Below are 26,280 nucleotides of genomic sequence, written 5' to 3'. Positions count from 1 at the left end.
TGCTTTTCACTTGTGAACTGGTCCTGGCAATCGTAATGGACTGCAGTCTGCATCTTACAATGGTTTTCTGCAAGGAGGTTTATAAAACAAATGCTTCAGTATATCTATTGGGCTTTCATGATAAGAAACGAAAGCTGTGGGGTCTGGCCTGTGAGAGCTGGAAACCGCGGCTCTTCGTCAAGCAAACTGCACCAGAAAATGCCAACATTTCTCATTAGGACAAGACCAAGCAGAGCCCTGCTTTGAAATGACCATGCATGAGGAAGCTGCTTAAAACGACAGAAAAAGTCACAAGTTTGGCATAAATACTTAATGCAAGGCAAAATCTTATACAGGGTGTGGAACCTCCTCGAGAAAGACAAACCCATCCTTCTCCAGCACGCAAATCTCCGAAACCTCAATCAGGAAGCGCGAGAAACGACTTCATAGTTTCTTATGGGCAGAGAGTGAGTTAAGGGTAGAGTCATTAATGCGCCAGGAGATAAACAGAACTGGAAAGCAATGAGGAAGCTGGAGCAGCGGGATCTGCATCTGCCTTCCAGCTGCAGCCCATCCACTTGTGTAAAGAGCCCAGACAGGGACCGGACTGCTCATTCCCCAGATAACATCTTCCTCACCACAGTCGGGAATAATTTCTCAGGGCGCATTAATCCATCTTGCAGCCTCCTGCCTCTGTCCTTCCATTTCACTTCATCAATGCCAATGGGCCGCTCTCGGCTTTGGCACAGCTCCAGCAGCAGCCGCCACACAGCAGAGGCGAGGAGATTGGCAAGGGGCAGTGCATGAGAGCAGCGGCTCCCTGTGTGACCTTGGGCAGGTCACTTTACTTCCTGATGCCTTAGTGCAGACCCTGACTCTCTGTGTGACCCTCGGAGAGTCACTTTACTATCTGATGCCTCAGGCCTGATCCCGGCTCAGTCACGGGGACCTTGGGCAGGTCACTTTACTTCCTGATGCCTTAGTGCAGACCCTGACTCTCTGTGTGACCCTCGGAGAGTCACTTTACTATCTGATGCCTCAGGCCTGATCCCGGCTCAGTCACGGGGACCTTGGGCAGGTCACTTTACTTCCTGATGTCTTAGTGCAGACCCTGACCTCTCTGTGTGACCCTCGGAGAGTCACTTTACTATCTGATGCCTCAGGCCTGATCCCGGCTCAGTCACGGGGACCTTGGGCAGGTCACTTTACTTCCTGATGCCTTAGTGCAGACCCTGACTCTCTGTGTGACCCTCGGAGAGTCACTTTACTATCTGATGCCTCAGGTCTGATCCCGGCTCAGTCACGGGGACCTTGGGCAGGTCACTTTACTTCCTGATGCCTTAGTGCAGACCCTGACTCTCTGTGTGACCCTCGGAGAGTCACTTTACTATCTGATGCCTCAGGCCTGATCCCGGCTCAGTCACGGGGACCTTGGGCAGGTCACTTTACTTCCTGATGTCTTAGTGCAGACCCTGACCCTCTGTGTGACCCTCGGAGAGTCACTTTACTATCTGATGCCTCAGGCCTGATCCCGGCTCAGTCACGGGGACCTTGGGCAGGTCACTTTACTTCCTGATGTCTTAGTGCAGACCCTGACTCTCTGTGTGACCCTCGGAGAGTCACTTTACTATCTGATGCCTCAGGCCTGATCCCGGCTCAGTCACGGGGACCTTGGGCAGGTCACTTTACTTCCTGATGCCTTAGTGCAGACCCTGACCCTCTGTGTGACCCTCGGAGAGTCACTTTACTATCTGATGCCTCAGGCCTGATCCCGGCTCAGTCACGGGGACCTTGGGCAGGTCACTTTACTTCCTGATGTCTTAGTGCAGACCCTGACCCTCTGTGTGACCCTCGGAGAGTCACTTTACTATCTGATGCCTCAGGCCTGATCCCGGCTCAGTCACGGGGACCTTGGGCAGGTCACTTTACTTCCTGATGTCTTAGTGCAGACCCTGACTCTCTGTGTGACCCTCGGAGAGTCACTTTACTATCTGATGCCTCAGGCCTGATCCCGGCTCAGTCACGGGGACCTTGGGCAGGTCACTTTACTTCCTGATGTCTTAGTGCAGACCCTGACCCTCTGTGTGACCCTCGGAGAGTCACTTTACTATCTGATGCCTCAGGCCTGATCCCGGCTCAGTCACGGGGACCTTGGGCAGGTCACTTTACTTCCTGATGCCTTAGTGCAGACCCTGACCCTCTGTGTGACCCTCGGAGAGTCACTTTACTATCTGATGCCTCAGGCCTGATCCCGGCTCAGTCACGGGGACCTTGGGCAGGTCACTTTACTTCCTGATGTCTTAGTGCAGACCCTGACCCTCTGTGTGACCCTCGGAGAGTCACTTTACTATCTGATGCCTCAGGCCTGATCCCGGCTCAGTCACGGGGACCTTGGGCAGGTCACTTTACTTCCTGATGCCTTAGTGCAGACCCTGACTCTCTGTGTGACCCTCGGAGAGTCACTTTACTATCTGATGCCTCAGGCCTGATCCCGGCTCAGTCACGGGGACCTTGGGCAGGTCACTTTACTTCCTGATGTCTTAGTGCAGACCCTGACTCTCTGTGTGACCCTCGGAGAGTCACTTTACTATCTGATGCCTCAGGCCTGATCCCGGCTCAGTCACGGGGACCTTGGGCAGGTCACTTTACTTCCTGATGTCTTAGTGCAGACCCTGACCCTCTGTGTGACCCTCGGAGAGTCACTTTACTATCTGATGCCTCAGGTCTGATCCCGGCTCAGTCACGGGGACCTTGGGCAGGTCACTTTACTTCCTGATGTCTTAGTGCAGACCCTGACTCTCTGTGTGACCCTCGGAGAGTCACTTTACTATCTGATGCCTCAGGCCTGATCCCGGCTCAGTCACGGGGACCTTGGGCAGGTCACTTTACTTCCTGATGTCTTAGTGCAGACCCTGACTCTCTGTGTGACCCTCGGAGAGTCACTTTACTATCTGATGCCTCAGGCCTGATCCCGGCTCAGTCACGGGGACCTTGGGCAGGTCACTTTACTTCCTGATGTCTTAGTGCAGACCCTGACCCTCTGTGTGACCCTCGGAGAGTCACTTTACTATCTGATGCCTCAGGCCTGATCCCGGCTCAGTCACGGGGACCTTGGGCAGGTCACTTTACTTCCTGATGTCTTAGTGCAGACCCTGACCCTCTGTGTGACCCTCGGAGAGTCACTTTACTATCTGATGCCTCAGGCCTGATCCCGGCTCAGTCACGGGGACCTTGGGCAGGTCACTTTACTTCCTGATGTCTTAGTGCAGACCCTGACCCTCTGTGTGACCCTCGGAGAGTCACTTTACTATCTGATGCCTCAGGCCTGATCCCGGCTCAGTCACGGGGACCTTGGGCAGGTCACTTTACTTCCTGATGTCTTAGTGCAGACCCTGACCCTCTGTGTGACCCTCGGAGAGTCACTTTACTATCTGATGCCTCAGGCCTGATCCCGGCTCAGTCACGGGGACCTTGGGCAGGTCACTTTACTTCCTGATGTCTTAGTGCAGACCCTGACCCTCTGTGTGACCCTCGGAGAGTCACTTTACTATCTGATGCCTCAGGCCTGATCCCGGCTCAGTCACGGGGACCTTGGGCAGGTCACTTTACTTCCTGATGTCTTAGTGCAGACCCTGACTCTCTGTGTGACCCTCGGAGAGTCACTTTACTATCTGATGCCTCAGGCCTGATCCCGGCTCAGTCACGGGGACCTTGGGCAGGTCACTTTACTTCCTGATGTCTTAGTGCAGACCCTGACCCTCTGTGTGACCCTCGGAGAGTCACTTTACTATCTGATGCCTCAGGCCTGATCCCGGCTCAGTCACGGGGACCTTGGGCAGGTCATTTTACTTCCTGATGTCTTAGTGCAGACCCTGACTCTCTGTGTGACCCTCGGAGAGTCACTTTACTATCTGATGCCTCAGGCCTGATCCCGGCTCAGTCACGGGGACCTTGGGCAGGTCACTTTACTTCCTGATGTCCTTAGTGCAGACCCTGACCCTCTGTGTGACCCTCGGAGAGTCACTTTACTATCTGATGCCTCAGGCCTGATCCCGGCTCAGTCACGGGGACCTTGGGCAGGTCACTTTACTTCCTGATGTCTTAGTGCAGACCCTGACCCTCTGTGTGACCCTCGGAGAGTCACTTTACTATCTGATGCCTCAGGCCTGATCCCGGCTCAGTCACGGGGACCTTGGGCAGGTCACTTTACTTCCTGATGTCTTAGTGCAGACCCTGACCCTCTGTGTGACCCTCGGAGAGTCACTTTACTATCTGATGCCTCAGGCCTGATCCCGGCTCAGTCACGGGGACCTTGGGCAGGTCACTTTACTTCCTGATGTCTTAGTGCAGACCCTGACCCTCTGTGTGACCCTCGGAGAGTCACTTTACTATCTGATGCCTCAGGCCTGATCCCGGCTCAGTCACGGGGACCTTGGGCAGGTCACTTTACTTCCTGATGTCTTAGTGCAGACCCTGACCCTCTGTGTGACCCTCGGAGAGTCACTTTACTATCTGATGCCTCAGGCCTGATCCCGGCTCAGTCACGGGGACCTTGTGCAGGTCATTTGACCTCTTTATGCCTCAGGCCTAATCTCTGCTCTGCCGCTGACTGTGTGACCTTGGGCTTGTCACTGCAGTTTCTTGTGCCTCGGGTCTAATCCCAGCTCTGCCACGGTCACGTTGCACACGACCTTTCGCAAAGTCTCTTTATCTGTGCATAAATCATGCCTGCTGTGGGTGGCCATTTGCTTATTCAAATTTACTAGTTGCCACATTTCAAGAAGAGCAACAAGGGATGTGCCGATCCCTAATACTAGAGCTCAGGTCTGTGCTTCGGGCCAGATCCTCTGCCCCCCTGCCTTTCCTCGTTTGCCGGACGTAGGGCATGAGTGATGCTCCCCGGGCAGAATACAACCAGGGAACGGAGGGGAGGGCTGGGTCCAGCACAGGCCTTGCTTCTGTCAGTTCCCACGGTATTTCTGTACATTTGTGTACCACCCACCAGTCGCCATGTTACGTAAGAAAGTTTGGTTTGCTGCCGGTTTCCCATCAGGTCTGAACAGGTGACCCTGTTGTAGAAGACAGATGACTCTTAGTAACTGCACTGGAGCGGAAAGCTAAGGAAGGTTAAGAGGAAATTACTGGGGTTCCCAGGTAGCAGCTGACAGGGGGGTCCAGGCAGAGACCTCGGGAGTGCTTTAGAAGTAAGAAGGCTATTTCCGAGGTCAGCTAAAAGGTATTTATGTCAGGACCCTAAGGAGTTAAGCAATGATCAGCTCCGGGCCTGAGAGCTGCTGAGGGATCCTGGCTCAGCCGTTGAAATCCCGAGAGCGTCATCCCTGGGACTGAGACTGTCAGCACCGGCCCGGAGAAGGCGTCCATTCACGCCCCCCCCCCCCCCCCGGCTCCCTCCTGGCAGTGGACAGGCACCCAGCGCCCTGTGCCAAGGTCCTACTGGCGCCGTTTGCTCAGGAAATGACAATGATCACAGAAGCACCACGATCCACTAAGCTCGCCCATCAGATATGAAAGTAAGAGCAGACCACGAAAACTGCCAGGCTGGGTTAGAACACCAGGCCATATAGCTAAGCATGGTTTCTGCGACAAAGTGCATGCTGAAGCTATCCTATGGGGGGCCGGAATTTAAATAGAGATCACAAATTTAAATGTCTTCAGCCCCTACCCTCGGGTGGTGATGAGCGACGTCCTCGGTGCTGTGCTGCTTTCAGTCCTGGGCATGGGCTGGAGGTGACTTTCAGGCTGTCGGCATTTTCAGTGATTAATTAACTCACTGTCGTGCGCCTGGCCGGTGCTCTGTATAAATCTCACCGGCATGCTGCAGGGAGCACTTAGGAAGGACAATACCACCACAGCAGCACTCAGGCCTGGGGTCGGGGGTCTCACCACGACCCAAGATATCCGTGTACATTGAGAGGTCAGCAAGAGGCCCATGGGGGTCAAGCGAATGTTGCAAATAGGAAATTATCACATGGATCCACCAAGTTGTGGAGCAGGTTATTATCACATGGAAATGCAAGCTGCGAATCAGGTTATCTCATGGGAATGCTAGGTTCTGGAGCAGGCTGTTATTGCAGGGGTATAACAAGCATGCAGCAGGTTAATATCACATGGATACGCCAAGGTGTGGAGCAGGTTATTATCACATGGAAATGCAAGCTGCGAATCAGGTTATCTCATGGGAATGCTAGGTTCTGGAGCAGGCTGTTATTGCAGGGGTATAACAAGCATGCAGCAGGTTATTATCACATGGATACGCCAAGGTGTGTTGCAGGTTATTTAACACATGGAAATGCAAGCTGCTAATCAGGTTATCTCATGGGAATGCTAGGTTCTGGAGCAGGCTGTTAATGCAGGGGTATAACAAGCATGCAGCAAGTTATTATCACATGGATCCACCAAGTTGTGGAGCAGGTTATTATCACATGGAAATGCAAGCTGCGAATCAGGTTATCTCATGGGAATGCTAGGTTCTGGAGCAGGCTGTTATTGCAGGGGTATAACAAGCATGCAGCAGGTTATTATCACATGGATCCACCAAGTTGTGGAGCAGGTTATTATCACTTGGAAATGCAAGCTGCGAATCAGGTTATCTCATGGGAATGCTAGGTTCTGGAGCAGGCTGTTATTGCAGGGGTATAACAAACATGCAGCAGGTTATTATCACATGGCTACAGCAAGGTGTGGAGCAGGTTATTTATCACATGGAAATGCAAGCTGCGAATCAGGTTATCTCATGGGAATGCTAGGTTCTGGAGCAGGCTGTTATTGCAGGGGTATAACAAGCATGCAGCAGGTTATTATCACATGGCTACAGCAAGGTGTGGAGCAGGTTATTTATCACATGGAAATGCAAGCTGCGAATCAGGTTATCTCATGGGAATGCTAGGTTCTGGAGCAGGCTGTTATTGCAGGGGTATAACAAGCATGCAGCAGGTTATTATCACATGGCTAGAGCAAGGTGTGGAGCAGGTTATTATCACATGGAAATGCAAGCTGCGAATCAGGTTATCTCATGGGAATGCTAGGTTCTGGAGCAGGCTGTTATTGCATGGGTATAACAAGCATGCAGCAGGTTATTATCACATGGATACGCCAAGGTGTGGAGCAGGTTATTTATCACATGGAAATGCAAGCTGCGAATCAGGTTATCTCATGGGAATGCTAGGTTCTGGAGCAGGCTGTTATTGCAGGGGTATAACAAGCATGCAGCAGGTTATTATCACATGGCTACAGCAAGGTGTGGAGCAGGTTATTTATCACATGGAAATGCAAGCTGCGAATCAGGTTATCTCATGGGAATGCTAGGTTCTGGAGCAGGCTGTTATTGCAGGGGTATAACAAGCATGCAGCAGGTTATTATCACATGGCTAGAGCAAGGTGTGGAGCAGGTTATTATCACATGGAAATGCAAGCTGCGAATCAGGTTATCTCATGGGAATGCTAGGTTCTGGAGCAGGCTGTTATTGCATGGGTATAACAAGCATGCAGCAGGTTATTATCACATGGATACGCCAAGGTGTGGAGCAGGTTATTTATTTATTTATTACTTATTTAACATTTTTCTATACCGAACTTCATGACAAGCTTCATATCAGGCCGGTTTACATCAAACTTAGGGGTTAACTTAACAAAAACCATATAACAGGAAGGCCGAAGCGCAGATACAAATAACAGGTAGAATGAACTTGGGGGCTAGGGTAGCCAGGAAATAAAGGACAAATAAATAATAAAGGAAATAAATAAATAATAAATAAATAAAGGATTAATAAATAAATAATAAAGGAAATAAATTTAAGAACTTTATCAGACCAGTCTACAGTCTTTATCAGACCAGTCTACAGTCTACTTTATGTAGACCAGTCTACAGTCTACCAGGTTATTTAACACATGGAAATGCAAGCTGCGAATCAGGTTATCTCATGGGAATGCTAGGTTCTGTAGCAGGCTGTTATTGCAGGGGTATAACAAGCATGCAGCAGGTTATTATCACATGGGTACGCCAATGTGTGGAGCAGGATATTATCACATGGAAATGTAAGCTGTGAATCAGGTTATCTCATGGGAATGCTAGGTTCTGGAGCAGGCTGTTATTGCAGGGGTAATATCAAGCTATAGAGCAGGTTACTACTCTATAGGTGCACTGAACTCTGAAACCTTTTTTCTCTCCCCTGTTCTTTCTTTTCTTCTCTCTCGCAGTCTGTCTCTCTTTCCTGTATCTCCTGGTGTTCTCTCGCTTCCAAACTCAGTGAAGCCCAGAGCAGAACACTTAGGAAGCTTACGACAGCCCCTTCTATAGTTATCAAGTTCACTTTTATATTCTGCTGATGGATTGTTTCCTTTGATCCATATTAGAAACAGAGATATTTCTTGAAGGCATAATAATGCAGAAAATAAAATCAGCACAATAAAATGATTAAATCGGCAGTTAAAAGACAGAAAAGCATTCTGCAGTAACTCATGGCACAGTGTGCACTGGAGGGTTTCAATAGATGGTCAGCTGCGCTGTCCTTCAGTACTTGAGACGTGCTCTAAAATCCTTTAATGCTCCCCCTGGAGTATGTTACTTCATTTATAAAATGGCTGGGAAATGAACTGCAAAGCTGCAGAATAAAAAGGCTAATCAAAAAATGGAAATAGATTGTGTATATAGAAGCTAGAAAATTAGTTCCCGATAAAGGACGTTTAAAGCAGCCCTTGTGTTTAAGCAGTAGGATCAGTTAGTTGTAATATTTTAATAATTTTGCCAGCTCTATGAATGACAGGGGGCTGTGCTCCTGTTTCGGCTTAGGGGGCCTGCCATTTTCACCTTACAGACATGAAACTGAATTAAAAGCCTAGCCTCCGGTCCTGTGCGGTCTCCGAAACTAAGAGCGGAATGCAAACTTTAATTTGTTCTGCAAAATGTTCGGTCCGTAGTGTACATTTACAATTACATTTATTAAATTTTTTAACCGCTCAGCACAATGAAGGCCTGAGCAATGAACATAATATACATACATAGTAAAATTAACATAAGACAGAGACAGTTAAAAATATAAAATAAAATAAAATGACACATTGTAAAATAATGAGATATAATAAAAACTAAACAATGCAAATTAAAACAAAGGAATAAAATTAGAAACAAAAAAGAAAGTAAAAACATAGCGAAAAATCATGAGAAGTAGCATAATTTAAACAGATATGTTTTTACTAATTTTCTAAAATCTTTAAGCGAATCCGATTGACTTAAATCCAGTGGCAGAGTATTCCAAAATGCTGGTCCAGCTACTGAAAATGCACATTCTCGAGTAAGGTGTAGCCGAACCACCTTTGGAGAAGGTAATACGATAAGAATGTTATCACGCCCCTGTCACATGATGCTACTGGATCGGTTATTCGGCTCTGCTTTTTAGTTTAGCTACCACCCAAGAAAGAGATCTAGGCGTCATAGTAGATAATACATTGAAATCGTCAGCTCAGTGTGCTGCAGCAGTCAAAAAAGCAAATAAAATGTTAGGAATTATTAGGAAGGGAATGGTTAATAAAACGGAAAATGTCATAATGCCTCTATATCGCTCCATGGTGAGAGCACACCTTGAATACTGTGTACAATTCTGGTCGCCGTATCTCAAAAAAGATATAGTTGCAATGGAGAAGGTACAGAGAAGGGCAACCAAAATGATAAAGGGGATGGAACAGCTCCCCTATGAGGAAAGGCTGAAGAGGTTAGGGCTGTTCAGCTTGGAGAAGAGACGGCTGAGGGGGGATATCATAGAGGTCTTTAAGATCATGAGAGGTCTTGAACGAGTAGATGTGACTCGGTTATTTACACTTTCGAATAATAGAAGGACTAGGGGGCATTCCATGAAGTTAGCAAGTAGCACATTTAAGACTAATCGGAGAAAATTCTTTTTCACTCAACGCACAATAAATCTCTGGAATTTGTTGCCAGAGGATGTGGTTAGTGCAGTTAGTGTAGCTGGGTTCAAAAAAGGTTTGGATAAGTTCTTGGAAGAGAAGTCCATTAACTGCTATTAATCAAGTTTACTTAGGGAATAGTCACTGCTATTAATTGCATCAGTAGCATGGGATCTTCTAGGTGTTTGGGTAATTGCCAGGTTCTTGTGGCCTGGTTTGGCCTCTGTTGGAAACAGGATGCTGGGCTTGATGGACCCTTGGTCTGACCCAGCATGGCAATTTCTTATGTTCTTATGTTCTTATGTTCTTACTCCTAACTGGAGGCCCGAGTTAGCGATGTAGGTTTTTTTCTCATTCTCAGTCTCTGGGGGAAAAAGTTTAGATCCTATCTGTATTAAACTCTTCCTGTTTGACCTGCAAAGGTACGCCGATGATACGGTGATGATCACTATTTAAACATGTTTGTGAACATCTAAAACATCTCAGCTATGCTTTTATCTGTGGACGATAAGTACAATCTAGGTTCTGTGTAAGACTAAAAAAAATTCCTGCTTTTCGTAGCATGCAAATTTACGGCTAAATTCAGGAAAAGCCAGAGCTCCCTCTGAAACAAGATTGTTCCCGCCCTTTCACAGTTCACCAGTGGAAGTGGAATTGTGGCAGGCTGAGGGCCATGTTCACCGGTGTCACAGGGCTGACTGCAGGCAAAAGATGATGACAGTTTGACTAAGACAGCGGTCTCCGCCTCGTGAGGAGCGGACTGGGGGTTTTGGATATTACTATACGGACTCTGCTACATGTATATGTAAGAGCATGTGTTTAACACTTATAAAACACATGTTCATTAGTTTTGTGCTATCCAAACAAATCTCTTTACGCAGTGCAATGTACGGGAGTGGCATCCAGTGACAGCGGTCTCACTCCCACTTCACCCGTCCCACGTCTGGGCCATCCTTCGTACATCCTTGTCAATCTGCACTTCAAACTCCCAAGCTGCTAACTCAACAAGTGTCTGAGGACCTTTCCTCCTTATCTCTACAACCTACTCCAGCAAAAGTGTCATTTACATTTCTGAAAACGCTGAAGGGTCGCTCCTCGCACGAGAGCAGGAGACAATGCACTCCACATGCTGAACGCTCCAGCCGGCAGCCAGCGGCCCAGGGAGTGACCTGCCTACCTGCTCTGGGCTGAGAATGAGGGGTGGGAGGGCCGAGGGACCACATCAGAAGAAGCCTTGGGGGACCCAAATAACAGGAGAAGTAAACTTCCCGTGAAACATTTGTTTTCTAAATATTAATGTGCTCAGATGAGAAAAGGTCAGGAGTCAGTGCAAGCAGGGATGTCATTTAGATCCCGTAGCTTCTCTCTTGAGCTTACAAATATTTACCAGCAGCGATGAAAACCGGGAATGGCTAGTGAGAGAGATCTTTTCGGTTATTCAGGCAGTGGGGACAGATCTGCTGTCTCTCTCAGAAAGGAGCTGACCCTCCATCCCAGGTTAGGGGAGGGGAGGCCACTACAGAGGCTGGTGGGAGGGCTGGTGAGGGTAATTTAAGGCAGGAACATCCTCCCACAAGCCGTGCTGGAGGTGGCTCCTGATCTAAAGAGATGAACCTTGCGTTTACGGCTCCGCATTCCTGCTGTATTCTGCTGCTGCTCTAATTTGCCTTTTTTTTTGTTATTTTGGTTAGGTCTTTGTTCCCATTAAATGCGTGTTTATTTCGGTGGATAAATTGAACCATATTTTGTTGCTAGGGTTTTAGAGAGGTGTTTTATTAGGATTTGTATTTTTAAGTTCTGACTGGCAGTGTTCATTGCTGTACCTTGCATGGAGCACTTTTCTGGATAGAAGATCTATAAATTCACCTAAATAAATAGAAGGGTATTTTGCGAAGGCATTACCATGGGTAAAACAGAAATCAGGCCTGCCCTATATACAGGCAAACCTGCATGCACAGTGCCATTACGCACAGACGTTTACCCGCAGATAAGGTTGCTAGGGCTGGAGTGTGGGCGGGGCTAGTACTTACCCACTATTTTTGTATTTTAAAAAGTATGCATGTAAATTTCTGAGCAGAAACTACCCACACAAGTAACAGGGGCAGGTCTGTCTACTGACTTTTTTCCCACATTCCCACTGAAAATTTGCTATACATTTTTTTTTTATTTATATTTTATTAATTTTCTAATAATATAACAAGACAACCTTGTAAGGAAATATAGAAACTCAAATCTTAAAGATAATTGTACATACATATATGGATGGATGGATAGATGGATGAATTTGCTATAAATTTGTGGGTAAAAAGTATCTGCAGACTTTCCAATTCTTCATATAGTTTCAAAGTTATCCTATAAATCTAAAACATGGATGAATCTCAGGTCCAAACCCAGCAACATGCACCAGCCTATCATAGAGCCCAAACCCAGCAATGGCATCCTGCATCATCCTATCATAGAGCCAAACCCAGCAATGGCATCCAGCACCAACCTATCATAGAGCCCCAACCCAGCAATTGCATTCTGCATCATCCTATCATAGAGCCCAAACCCAGCAATGACATCCTACATCATACTATGATAGAGCCAAACCCAGCAATGGCATTCTGCATCATCCTATCATACAGCCAAACCCAGCAATGGCATCCTGCATCATCCTATCATAGAGCTAAACCCAGCAATGGCATTCTACATCATCCGATGATAGAGCCAAACCCAGCAATGGCATCCAGCACCAGCCTATCATAGAGCCCCAACCCAGCAATTGCATTCTGCATCATCCTATCATAGAGCCCAAACCCAGCAATGGCATCCAGCACCAACCTATCATAGAGCCCCAACCCAGCAATTGCATTCTGCATCATCCTATCATACAGCCCAAACCCAGCAATGACATCCTGCATCATCATCATTTTTATTTATATTTTATTAATTTTCTAATAATATAACAAGACAACCTTGTAAGGAAATATAGAAACTCAAATCTTAAAGATAATTGTACATACATATATGGATGGATGGATAGATGGATGAATTTGCTATAAATTTGTGGGTAAAAAGTATCTGCAGACTTTCCAATTCTTCATATAGTTTCAAAGTTATCCTATAAATCTAAAACATGGATGAATCTCAGGTCCAAACCCAGCAACATGCACCAGCCTATCATAGAGCCCAAACCCAGCAATGGCATCCTGCATCATCCTATCATAGAGCCAAACCCAGCAATGGCATCCAGCACCAACCTATCAGAGCTCAAACCCAGTAATGGCATCCTGCACCATATATCATAGAGCCCCAATCCAGCAATGGCATCCTGCATCATCCTATCTTAGAGCCCATATCAGGAATGGCATCCAGCACCAACTTATCATAGAGCCTCAATCCAGCAATGGCATTCTGCATCATCCTATCATAGAGCCCAAACCCAGAAATGGCATCCTGCACCAACCTATCGTAGAGCCCAAACCCAGCAATGGCATTCTGCATCATCCTATCATAGAGCCAAGCCCAGCAATGGCATCCAGCACCAACCTATCATAGAGCCCAAACCCAGAAATGGCATTCTGCATCATCCTATCTTGGAGCCCAAACCCAGCAATGGCATTCTGCATCATCCTATCATAGAGCCAAACCCAGCAATTGCATCCAGCACCAACCAATCATAGAGTCCAAACCCAGCAATTGCATTCTGCATCATCCTATCATAGAGCCCAAACCCAGCAATGACATCCTGCATCATACTATGATAGAGCCAAACCCAGCAATGGCATTCTGCATCATCCTATCATAGAGCCAAACCCAGCAATGGCATCCAGCACCAACCTATCATAGAGCCCCAACCTAGCAATAGCATCCTGCATCATCCCATCATAGAGCCAAGCCCAGCAATGGCATCCAGCACCAACCTATCATAGAGCCCAAACCCAGAAATGGCATTCTGCATCATCCTATCTTGGAGCCCAAACCCAGCAATGGCATTCTGCATCATCCTATCATAGAGCCAAACCCAGCAATTGCATCCAGCACCAACCAATCATAGAGCCCCAACCCAGCAATTGCATTCTGCATCATCCTATCATAGAGCCCAAACCCAGCAACCAATCATAGAGCCCCAATCCAGCAATGGCATCCTGTATCATACTATCATAGAGCTCAAACCCAGCAATGGCATCCTGCACCTTATATCATAGAGCCCCAATCCAGCAATGGCATCCTGCATCATACTATCATGGAGCCCAAACCCAGCAATGGCATCATGCATCATACTATCATAGAGCCCAAAGCCAGCAATGGTATCCTGCATCATACTATCATAGAGCCCAAACCCAGAAATGGCATCCAGCACCAACCTATCATAGAGCCTTATCCAGCAATGGCATCCTGCATCACACTATCATAGAACCCAAACCCAACAATGGCATCCTGCACAAACTTATCATAGAGCCCCAACCCAGCATTGGCATCCAGCACCAACCTATCATAGAGCCAAACCCAGCAATGGCATCCAGCACCCACCTATCATAGAGCCAAACCCAGCAATAGCATCCAGCACTCACCTATCATAGAGCCCAAAAATCAGCAATGGCATCCTGCACCAGCCTATCATAGAGCCCAAACCCACCAATGGTATCCGGTACCAACCTATCATAGAGCCCAAACCCAGCAATGGTATCCTGCATCATCTAATCATAGAGCTCAAGTTCAAACCTAACATGGGGACCTGCACCAATCTGTGACAAACCTCAGACTAAACCACCGTAAGCTGTACCAGCATTTGCCTCATCCCAAAACCAACCATGTGTTGCAACCGTCCCTTCCCGACGGCTTCACTCCGCCTACTTTTCTTTCTTTGCACCTCCTCTTGCTGTTGATGGACACCTGGCTGCCGCGTCGTCTGCCTGCCGTCCTCTCCGGCGTCCCCGGACCGGCTTGGGCGCTGCCTCCCGACATGCTCCGCCTGTAGCTTAGGACGCGCGCGCCGCTCGGCCCTCACTCTTATTTCCTACTTGGCGCGAACCTCAGGGGCGTCCCCCTGTGATGACGTCACGCTGCCCGGATATTTAAAGCCTACAATGTTTGCTAGCCTTTGAGTTAGCAAGGGGGATTCTACGGATGGGATTCGCTCTCCGTACCCAGCTACTCTGCCTCCAATCTTCATTGCACTCTTAACGCTAACAGGGTACCCGCTCCTCGGGGGCCTCACTTGCTTTTCAGGTCGCTATCAGGAAACCGGTACTCGCTCCTCGAGGGCCCATGTTCCCTGACTCTGCCTGGAAGGATTCGCTATCTTCAACACCAGTGAGTTCTACCACCTTCACCTCAGAGCTGTTCCCTGGAACCAGGTACTCGCTCCTCGAGGGCCTGCTCTCCCTATCCTGGGGTTCTCCATACTGGGGCTTTGTGCATATTCCACTGTACTCATTATTCTCAGTCCTTTCCACTACAGCACTGCTACCGGAGGAGTCGCTGTTCCAGCGCCTGAGGGATACCAGCCCAGCTGGGCTACTTCTGCTGCTCACCACTGCCACCTCTGGTGGCTTCATCACATTGTCTAATAAAAGATCAATCTCTGTGTTTGTGTGTCCTCAGCTGAGCCTGACCTGTGGCCCCTCACGGGACTGCCCCCCATGGGCGTGGTCAGCTGCCACAGTGTCCAAGGATCCACCCAAACCTCACTAATTATAACACTGTGGTAACCTACAGCAGCCTATAATAGAACATAATAACCTAAGAATAGCCAAACTGGGTCAGATCAGTTGTCTATCCTATCTCTGACAGTGGTGCCGCAGTCACCAGATGAAAACCAGAGTTTATCTAAGTGCTCCCTGAGGATTTTCAAAAGAGTGAAGCCAAGATATGGAATTGCGCTTTGCCTCTCCTGTAAATTTGAAATAGAAATTACATGGGACATGAGATGAGATGCTGCGGTGCTTGTTAGACCCCTCGCTTGGGAGAGCTGCCAGATATATATGGAAATTTGTAAGAAACTTGATGACTCTTTCATATGGCATCTCTTATCATTCATTATTTCCCGGGGTGACGTAGCCTGGCTTTCCAGTTCTTGAGGCTGCAGGACTTAGAGGAGTGCACGATTTGATTATATCAAGCCCAGGGCAAATACAATTGCTTGACTACTGTTTCCTGAACCCAGAATTTCAGAAAAAAATGATTTTTTTTTTTTTAAATCTATGTTCAACTTATATCATTTGTTATGTTTTTCTAGCTCTACTTTGCCTGTATTTCAAAGGCTCATGCTGGGAAAGGTACAATGCCTTACACAGTATTAAGGATTACAAAATATTCTCTACATTAGCAGGTCAAAGGATTTAAAAGTTCAAAATATTGTTAACGCCTTAATATATAAAACTACCGAAAATGTTGTGTTGCGTGAATCACAAGGGAGGGTCATGCACAGCGCGATCTTTTCGAGCCTTTAAATTTGGTTGTGAAAAAGGGGTGGACAAACAATGCGGCATTAATTCATTGCCTCTGGGATTGTAGCCGTGTTCGACAGTTCTGGGAGATTATCTCACATCACATTGTGGCAGGAAGTAAAAAAAATGATGCCGAGCAGAGCATCTTCTGTCTTCTCGGTGTTTATCTGAGAACCTCTTCATTGGCAAATGTCACAAATTATTCTCACTAAAAACTATCCTGGTGGCTAAGCGAAGGCATCCTGACAAGATGGCTTGATAATAAAGGCCCTGATTTTTTTATGTGGAAGAGAGAGGTGCAGAGCTTACTCCTCATGGAACCTGTCACCAATTTTGAAGTCTGACGGGTACATTTTAAAAGGAGCGCAGCATGCGCCCATTGGTCACGCGAGCAAAGATACGCTTAATTTTATATCGCGCGTGCAAGTACATGCGAATCATTTAAAATATCCCTGCCATGTGTGCAGCCTCTTTGTGCGTGCTCACACAAACGAGAGAGAGCGAGAGAGAGGGAGGGAAAGAGAGAGAGGCAGAGAGAGAGAGGGAGGAAAGAGAGAGGCAGAGAGAGAGAGGGAGAGAGGGAGGGAGAGAGGGAGGAGAGAGGGGGAGGGAAAGAGAGAGAGGCGGAGAGAGAGAGAGAGGGAAGAGAGAGAGAGAGAGGGAGGGAAAGAGGGAGAGAGTGAGAGAGAGAGGGAGGGAAAGAGAGAGAGGGAGAGAGAGAGAGGGAGGGAGAGAGTGTGAGAGAGAGAGAGAGAGGGAGGGAAAGAGAGAGAGGGGGAGAGAGAGAGAGAGAGGGAGGGAGGGAAAGAGAGAGAGGCAGAGAGAGAGAGAGAGAGAGGGAGGGAGGGAAAGAGAGAGAGGCAGAGAGAGAGAGGGGGAGGGAAAGAGGGAGAGAGGGGGAGAGAGAGAGGGAGGGAAAGAGAGAGAGGGGGAGAGAGAGAGAGAGCGAGGGAGGGAAAGAGAGAGAGGGAGAGAGGGAGAGAGAGAGATTCTGTTGCAGAGATAATCCGAGACTCTATATATCTCCCACTGTAAGAGGGGCATTTTCAATTGAGAGTGGGTTTTGGGGGTGGCGGTATTACAAGTGTCTACAGACTCTTGTGCCCTAGCCAGACCAATGTAACAACACCCTCTCCCAAAAACAAAAACCACACCCTGAGTAGAAAGTGCCCCTCTTACAGTGGGAGATATGTAGTGTCACCCTCTCTCCCTTCCCCCACCCCCGGTGTTCAGGACTCCAGACTTGCGCCTCATCAGGACCAGTAGTAAAGTTACACAGGTAACATGGCGCGCGTTGCCATGTTCAGCCTTGCAAAATTCGGGGATACGTGTGCAAGTCTTGGCCCTGGCCCAGAATGTCCATGACCCACCCCTTCTCTTGACGCTCGCACAGGTATTTACGCCCGTACTTCCCAGCTTCTTAAAATTCTCACTGCTCACATGCGGTCCACATACATGTTAGCAACGCTTTTAAAATCCGCCTGTGAGGAACATGTTTTACAAATGGAGGTCCCTAATATCCATGGAGGTCTTCCAGCAATGCATTCAGATCACTCCTGAACCCTGCTATGCTGCTTACTGGGCTTATATTTGGCAGCAGCAGATTCCACAATTTCACTTTCCTGTGTTTGTCTTGGAAGTGCTAACGTACAGTTTCATTGGATCCATTCCAGAATCTAATGTCATCCCGCACTCATCTATGACAGACCCCCCCAAACCTAGTCACAGTAATGTATACCAGTCTATGAAAGACACTACTAAACCCAACCATGGCAATCTATGATGGGAGCCCAAACTCAGTAATGTTATCATGCACCAACAGAACTGAAATCCAGCCCTGGTAACCTTTACCGACCTACGATACAGCTCACTCCCAGCTGAAGTAACCTATACCAGCTTTGATAGTGACCAGTCTATTGTCAAGGGTTCCCTTATACTGGCCTATGATAGCATACAAACCTAGCCATAGTGTTAAGTTTGCCGGTCACGGGAATCACCCGTGACCGGCATCACTCACCCCTCCAACAGCAACATCATTCAGATGCATCAGGAACGCCGCCAGGATCTTGCAGGCCCCAGCCTCCAATGCAGCCCCATCACCACCAGCACGCTGACATTCTCCTGCTCCTCTCCTGGCCCCCCCGCAGGAGCCAGTAGCAGGAATAGACCCGCAGCGCCTAGTGATGATATCAGCAGGATCCCCTCATTTAAAGATGGCCCATGTTCCCCATCACTGTCTCAGCAACAGGTTCACCTACTTCAGTAGTGTTTGTTGCCAGTGTCCATCGTCCTGAGTCAAGCCTTGCCTCATCTCTCCAGCCTGCTCTGCATTGTCCAACCTTGACTCGTGTCTGCAACCTGCCCTGCTTCGACTAGCCTTGCCCTGTCTCTCCAGCCTGGCCTGCTTCATCACATCCAGTTCCTCTTGCCTCCATGCTTATCCTGTGTGTCAGTCCTTCCTGCCCCGTTTGTGTCTTCTCTTTGGTCTTGAATTGACCTTTGTCTGCCTATTGACTATGTTTTGATTGCCACCTGCCTCTGACCCTTGCCTGGACCTCTCTTGCTGGCCACCTGGCCCTGGCCCTCTGTTTACGTCTCTCTCTCATAGACTCTTGCCTAATCCCTGCTGGACCCTGGAAACAAGGGCTCAAGTCTGCAGGGAAAGGGGTTGGTTCAGGTGAAGCCCTAGTCCAGCCTCTTGCCAGCAAGCCCCCGCCAGCGGTCGGTGAGGGACTATGGGGGTTTGCCTCGCAGGCTACGTCAACCTCACCACAGCAACAGGAGTTCAGAACACTTACACATGGTAACCTATAATGACCTATGATAGAGCCCAAACCCAGCCATGGAAGCCTATGATAGAGCCCAAATTCTGCCATACCATCCTGCAACGACCTATGAAATTTCTGCAATACGATCGTGAGGAAAGTGAGCAAATGACTTTCTCCTATAATACTCCAGTTAATACCTCCTGTTGTGGTGTTTGTTGTGCTTACAACAGCACAGCAAGTATTTCATCATCCAAAGAAAAGGTAGACATGCCCTGTGCAAAGGACCCTTTCAGGGAATGCTGCTTTAGTCAACTACCACCTACTCTAAAGAACTCCTTCTGAGCTCCTCTTATCAGCCCAAAAAACGTTCTCATTTTCCATTGCTTACTTCTAAGAGCACACCAGTCCCAGCATATTTTGTCCCCCAGTATCCCCATGTTAGACTGCAGAATCCTCTCTGAACTGCCCACAATGCACTTTCTCCTGCTCTGCAAGCCACGCTGGAGCTGCTCTTTCAGATGCGATTGGCTCTTCCTCTTCCGGCTGACAACCAGCATCTTCCCGCTGGCAAATTCTGCATTTGTAGCTGTCTCTGGCAACTGCTGTGCACTGCCAGGCTTGAATGCACTCATACACGTCTTTCCATCCTGTTCTCCCCCTGAGAAGAGAAGAATTCCGGAAGTCTTTAGTGCTCGCCCTGTGTGCACTATGTAACCCGCTGGCAGCACAGGAGAACCTGACACAGGTAATTCATCCAGGTGCCACTTCTCATCCGCACTTAGAGTTTCGATGGGCATCCCCATCACACATCAGCAGAGGGAGCAGACAGCACCCGGCCCTCCCGCTGCCCCTGTCTCCATCCCTCTCCCCTCGCAGCAGCCACACAAACAGGCCGATGCTATACTCTGCGCCAGCGCACGGTTTAACCCGCGACTGGACGTGCGTTTTGGACGTGCGTCTGTATCCCCTGATGCAAAACGGGGATTAGCGCGTCCAAAACGCACGTCCAATCGCGCGCGTTAAGTAATAGCGCTCATCACATGCAAATTCATGTTGATGACGCTATTATCGATTCCCCCTCCATGCAAAAATAAAATGTGCGCTAGAGGCGCATGTTTCAAATTCCTTCCTCAGGGGCCTCAAAACAAATTTATTTCTCAAATTCTAAAAATAAAAAATATTATTAAAAACTAAAATAACTGATATACCAAAAAAGACCATCTCTATCAAAATACATATACACATACGTGTCTTAGTTCCCGATTCCATTATTCATTTACATGCGGCCATAGTGTTCCCATGAAGGATCCGCCATTTTACCCTTCCTGGTTTTTAAACCCTCATTGGTCTTCACCTCAACCAATAGCTAACAGAGAAACAAGGGGAATGGTTATATCCTGAAACAACTAGAGGTTTATTTCCATGCTATTCAGAGATGGCTGTTGCATAACAGATTAAGAACATAAGAACATAAGAACATGCCATGCTGGGTCAGACCAAGGGTCCATCAAGCCCAGCATCCTGTTTCCAACAGTGGCCAATCCAGGCCATAAGAACCTGGCAAGTACCCAAAAACTAAGTCTAGTCCATGTTACTGTTGCTAGTAATAGCAGTGGCTATTTTCTAAGTCAACTTAATTAATAACTGGTAATGGACTTCTCCTCCAAGAACTTATCCAATCCTTTTTTAAACACAGCTATACTAACTGCACTAAACACATCCTTTGGCAACAAATTCCAGAGTTTAATTGTGCGTTGAGTAAAAAAGAACTTTCTCCGATTAGTTTTAAATGTGCCCCATGCTAACTTCATGGAGCGCACCCTAGTCTTTCTATTATCCGAAAGAGTAAATAACTGATTCACATCTACCTGTTCTAGACCTCTCATGATTTTAAACACCTCTATCATATCCCCCCTCAGCCGTCTCTTCTCCAAGCTGAAAAGTCCTAACCTCTTCAGTCTTTCCTCATAGGGGAGTTGTTCCATTCCCCTTATCATTTTGGTCGCCCTTCTCTGTACCTTCTCCATCGCAATTATATCTTTTTTGAGATGCAGTGACCAGAATTGTACACAGTATTCAAGGTGCGGTCTCACCATGGAGCGATACAGAGGCATTATGACATTTTCCGTTTTATTCACCATTCCCTTTCTAATAATTCCTAACATTCTGTTAGCTTTTTTGACTGCCGCAGCACACTGAACCGACGATTTCAATGTGTTATCCACTATGACGCCTAGATCTCTTTCTTGGGTGGTAGCACCTAATATGGAACCTAACATTGTGTAACTATAGCATGGGTTATTTTTCCCTATATGCATCACCTTGCACTTATCCACATTAAATTTCATCTGCCATTTGGATACCCAATTTTCCAGTCTCACAAGGTCTTCCTGCAATTTATCACAATCTGCTTGTGATTTAACTACTCTGAACAATTTTGTGTCATTTGCAAATTTGATTATCTCACTCATTTCTTTCCAGATCATTTATAAATATATTGAACAGTAAGGGTCCCAATACAGATCCCTGAGGCACTCCACTGTCCACTCCCTTCCACTGAGAAAATTGCCCATTCAATCCTACTCTCTGTTTCCTGTCTTTTAGCCAGTTTGCAATCCACGAAAGGACATCGCCACCTATCCCATGACTTTTTACTTTTCCTAGAAGCCTCTCATGAGGAACTTTGTCAAACGCCTTCTGAAAATCCAAGTATACTATATCTACTGGTTCACCTTTATCCACATGTTTATTAACTCCTTCAAAAACGTGAAGCAGATTTGTGAGGCAAGACTTGCCCTGGGTAAAGCCATGCTGACTTTGTTCCATTAAACCATGTCTTTCTGTATGTTCTGTATTTTGATATTTAGAACACTTTCCACTATTTTTCCTGGCACTGAAGTCAGGCTAACCGGTCTGTAGTTTCCCAGATTGCCCCTGGAGCCCTTTATAAATATTGGGGTTACATTTGCTATCCTCCAGTCTTCAGGTACAATGGATGGTTTTAATGATAGGTTACAAATTTTTACTAATGGGTCTGAAATTTCATTTTTTAGTTCCTTCAGAACTCTGGGGTGTATACCATCTGGTCCAGGTGATTTACTACTCTTCAGTTTGTCAATCAGGCCTACCACTTCTTCTAGGTTCACCGTGATTTGGTTCTGTCCATCTGAATCATTACCCATGAAAACCTTCTCCATCATGGGTACCTCCCCAACATCCTCTTCAATAAATACCGAAGCAAAGAAATCATTTAATCTTTCCATGATGGCCTTATCTTTTCTAAGTGCCCCTTTAATCCCTCGATCATCTAACGGTCCAACCCACTCCCTCACAGGCTTTCTGCTTCAGATATATTTTTAAAAGTTTTTACTGTGAGTTTTTGCCTCTATGGCCAACTTCTTTTCAAATTCTCTCTTAGCTTATCTTTCAATGTCTTACATTTAACTTGCCAATGCTTATGCATTATTTTATTTTCTTCTGTTGGATCCTTCTTCCAATTTTTGAATGAAGATCTTTTGGCTAAAATAGCTTCTTTCACCTCCCTTTTAACCATGCCGGCAATCGTTTTGCCTTCTTTCCACCTTTCGGAATGTGTGGAATACATTTGGACTGTGCTTCCAGGATAGTATTTTTTAACAATGACCACATCTCTTGCACACTTTTTACCTTTGTAGCTGCTCCTTTCAGTTTTTTTCTAACAATTTTTCTCATTTTATCAAAGTTTCCCTTTTGAAAGTTTAGCATGAGAGCCTTGGATTTGCTTACTGTCCCCCTTCCAATCATTAATTCAAATTTGATCATATTATGATCACTATTGCCACACGGCCCAACCACCATTACCTCTCTCACCAAATCCTGTTCTCCACTGAGAATTAGATCTAAAATTGCTCCCTCTCTCGTCGGTTCCTGAACCAATTGCTCCATAAAGCTATCATTTATTCCATCCAGGAACGTTATCTCTCTAGCGTGACCCGATGATACATTTACCCAGTCAATATTGGGGTAATTGAAATCTCCCATTATTACCGCACTACCAATTTGGTTAGCGTCCCTAATTTCTCTTAACATTTCACTGTCCGTCTCACCATCTTGACCAGGTGGATGGTAGTATACCCCTATCACTATAGTCTTCCCCGACACACAAGGGATTTCTACCCATAAAGATTCAATTTTGTATTTAGTCTCATGCAGGATGTTTTCCTGTTGGACTCTATGCCATCCCAGACATAAAGCGCCACACCTCCTCCTGGGTGCCCCTCTCTGTCATTGCGATATAATTTGTACCTCGGTATAACACTGTCCCATTGGTTATCCTCTTTCCACCATGTCTCTGAGATACCAATTAAGTCTATGTCATCATTCACTGCTATACATTCTAATTCTCCCATGAATATTTCAAAGACTGTGATCATGATATTAATTAGGCCTCCTAATCTGGAGAATCTTCCTTAGTTTGATTTTGGTGGAATAAAATCCCTATCACAATGCAGACACATGATCTTGGTATACAACTGGACACAAGGCTATCACTGAAGAGTCATGACCAAAATCTACATATGTTAAGGAGGTTAAAACCTCTTCTTGAATCAAATGATTTTCACCTGGTCTTGCAGACTCTTATTTTTTCTTGAATAGATTGGTGCAATTCTTTAATGATAGATCTTCCCAAGAGTACACTGAGATCACTCCAACTTCTATAGAACATCTGCTCAGGTTCTTACTGGGCTCTCTAAATATGAGCAAACTACACTGGTTACCTATAAAATTCAGAGTTAGGAATAAAGTTTTAATGCTATTACAAAAAATTATTGATTAATAGCACAGTTGCTATATGGTTGGCATCTGCTTTACACATACATGCTCCTCAGCAAATGTTAACATCAACCAAAAAGGGTTTCCTAGAGGTTCCGTCTATTCATGACCGCACTCGACAGAAATGAAAGACCGAGCTGGTTCTGTAGCAAGTCCATTCTTATGAAACACAATGCTGAGATACCTAAGACCGATACAGGAGACAAAGGCATTTTAAAAAGCCTTAGAAACTCAGCTATTCAAACAAGCCTTCAGGACAAAAAATAATGAAACTCTAGCACATTCAAGGACATGAAACAGAATAGAGCCTGATGATTACTTGGTGTCGTAGAACTCTAAAGCCATTTACGAAATACATTCACATTGTGAGTATTTTAGTTTAAGTACGTATTATATTGGTAAACAGCTACGATTGTAAGAGTGAGCAGTAAATAAAGGTTCAACCATTGGAATATTACGTTGTGATGTTTTGGTTTTGGTGCTACTCACTGGAAGCATTTCCTTGCAAATGTTCTGGGGTGCTAAGTCTAAATCAATCAATTAATTAATTAGCTGATTAAAATGGATCAAATATTAATTTGCTGCTTCAAATGCCTCTGAGTATCTTTCCCAACTTCTTCTCTCCTACACATCCACAAGAAAACTCCGATCTTCCCACAAGTCCTTTCTCTCTTCCCCTCCCTCTGGCTTGGGCCAGATTGACTTCTACAAGACTTCATGCTTTCCGTTGCAATGCAGCAAACATTTGGGACACGGCCTCTGTGCCTTCAGCTGGGCTAGCTCCCTCTCTGGAAAGAAGCCAAGACATGACTGTTCAGCCAGCCTTCCCCTCGGATTCTCAGCAGAGCTCATCAATCGTGCGACCTGGCTACCAGAACTCCAAACTCAACACCTGACACCAGCCTGCTGTGAATGCATCTCCACTCTTCCTCCCTCACACGTCCACAACCCATTCAAGTGCACACAGTCATCCTCATTTTCAACACGAGCTGTAGAATCTGGGGAGAAGAAGAAAAATCTTGCGATCCTATTGTATCTGTAAATTTGATTCAGTTTTGATTGTAAGTGACCCTTAACTAATGTTACTGTAACGTTTTGATTTAAATTTGTTGTAAATCACCTTGAGGCGATGTTTGGAAAAAGGCAGAATGTCAGTACTTTAAAATCAAGGAAACCCTGCTCGCAGTTGTGGCGATGACTCTGGAAAGGCTTAGCCATCAGATCAGATGGTTGCTCCTCCCACAGAGGGATTTACATGGCTCGGATGGCTTCACTGGGCCAATGGAAGAATTATCCAGACATACTGAGGCCCATATTCAAAGGGCCGGTGAGCGGGTACGATACCCAGATATTCTGCGGGACTCATCCAGATAAGGCTGATGCGGAATATAGCCAGATAACTTTAGGACGGCCGATCTGCCCGACCATGTGACTCCAGCCAGGCAGTGCTGAATATCAGCAGTGGCCAGCTAAAGGTTTACCATGTCCTAGGAAGGTTTTATGCATGTACCTTCTGAGAGGGGCACAATTTTCCCAGACAAATTTACTTGCTGAGCCCAGGGGGCGGGGAGTAATTTAAACCCCAAAGGTTTCCAACAGTGGCCAAACCAGGCCACAATAACCTGGCAATTACCCAAACACTAAGAAGATCCCATGCTACTGATGCCAGTAATAGCAGTGGCTATTCCCTAACAGGCCGATACAGTACTGTTAACCTGCCTTTGGACGTGCGCTTTCCCTTACCCCTTATTCAGTAAGGGGCGGAAAACGCACGTCCAACCCGCGGCACCTAATAGCGCCCTCAACATGCAAATGCACGTTGATGGCCCTATTAGGTATGCCCGTGCAATACAGAAAGTAAAATGTGCAGCCAAGCCGCACATTTTACTTTCAGAAATTAGCGCCTATCCAAAGATAGGCGCTAGTTTCTGCCTGCACCGGGAAAGTGCACAGAAAAGCAGTAAAAACTACTTTTCTGTGCACCCTCTGACTTAATATCATGGCGATATTAAGTCGGAGGTCCCGAAAGGTAAAAAAAAGTTAAAAACAAAAAGAAAAAAAAATTGGAAGTCGGCCGGCGGCTGTAGGGCCGAAAACCGGACACTCACTTTTGCCGGTGTCCGGTTTCCGAGCCCTTGGCTGTCAGCGGGCTCGAGAACCGACGCCAGAAAAATTGAGCGTTGGCTGTCAAACCCGCTGACAGCCGCCGCTCCAGGCCAAAAGGAGGTGCTAGGGACGCGCTAGTGTCCCTAGCGCCTCCTTTTGCCCGTTTCTACCACACCACCTAATTTAAATACTGCATCGCGCGCACCGGCAAGTGGCCGGTGCGCGCGCCGGGAGAGCGGGCGTTAGCAGCCTTTACTGTA

At 46.8% G+C, this 26,280-nt stretch overlaps 1 protein-coding gene across 16 annotated transcripts in view; it reads right to left on the bottom strand.

The window, feature by feature from the left end:
* The window catches only part of NRXN3 (neurexin 3), a 2,187,333-nt gene that overhangs the window by 1,539,997 nt on the left and 621,056 nt on the right, over nt 1-26,280 (bottom strand). The window lies entirely within an intron of this gene.

This window comes from Rhinatrema bivittatum, chromosome 4, assembly GCF_901001135.1.
Source record: "Rhinatrema bivittatum chromosome 4, aRhiBiv1.1, whole genome shotgun sequence".
In the NCBI taxonomy this organism is placed as follows: Eukaryota; Metazoa; Chordata; class Amphibia; order Gymnophiona; family Rhinatrematidae; genus Rhinatrema; species Rhinatrema bivittatum.
This window is presented reverse-complemented; position numbering and strand designations above follow the sequence as displayed.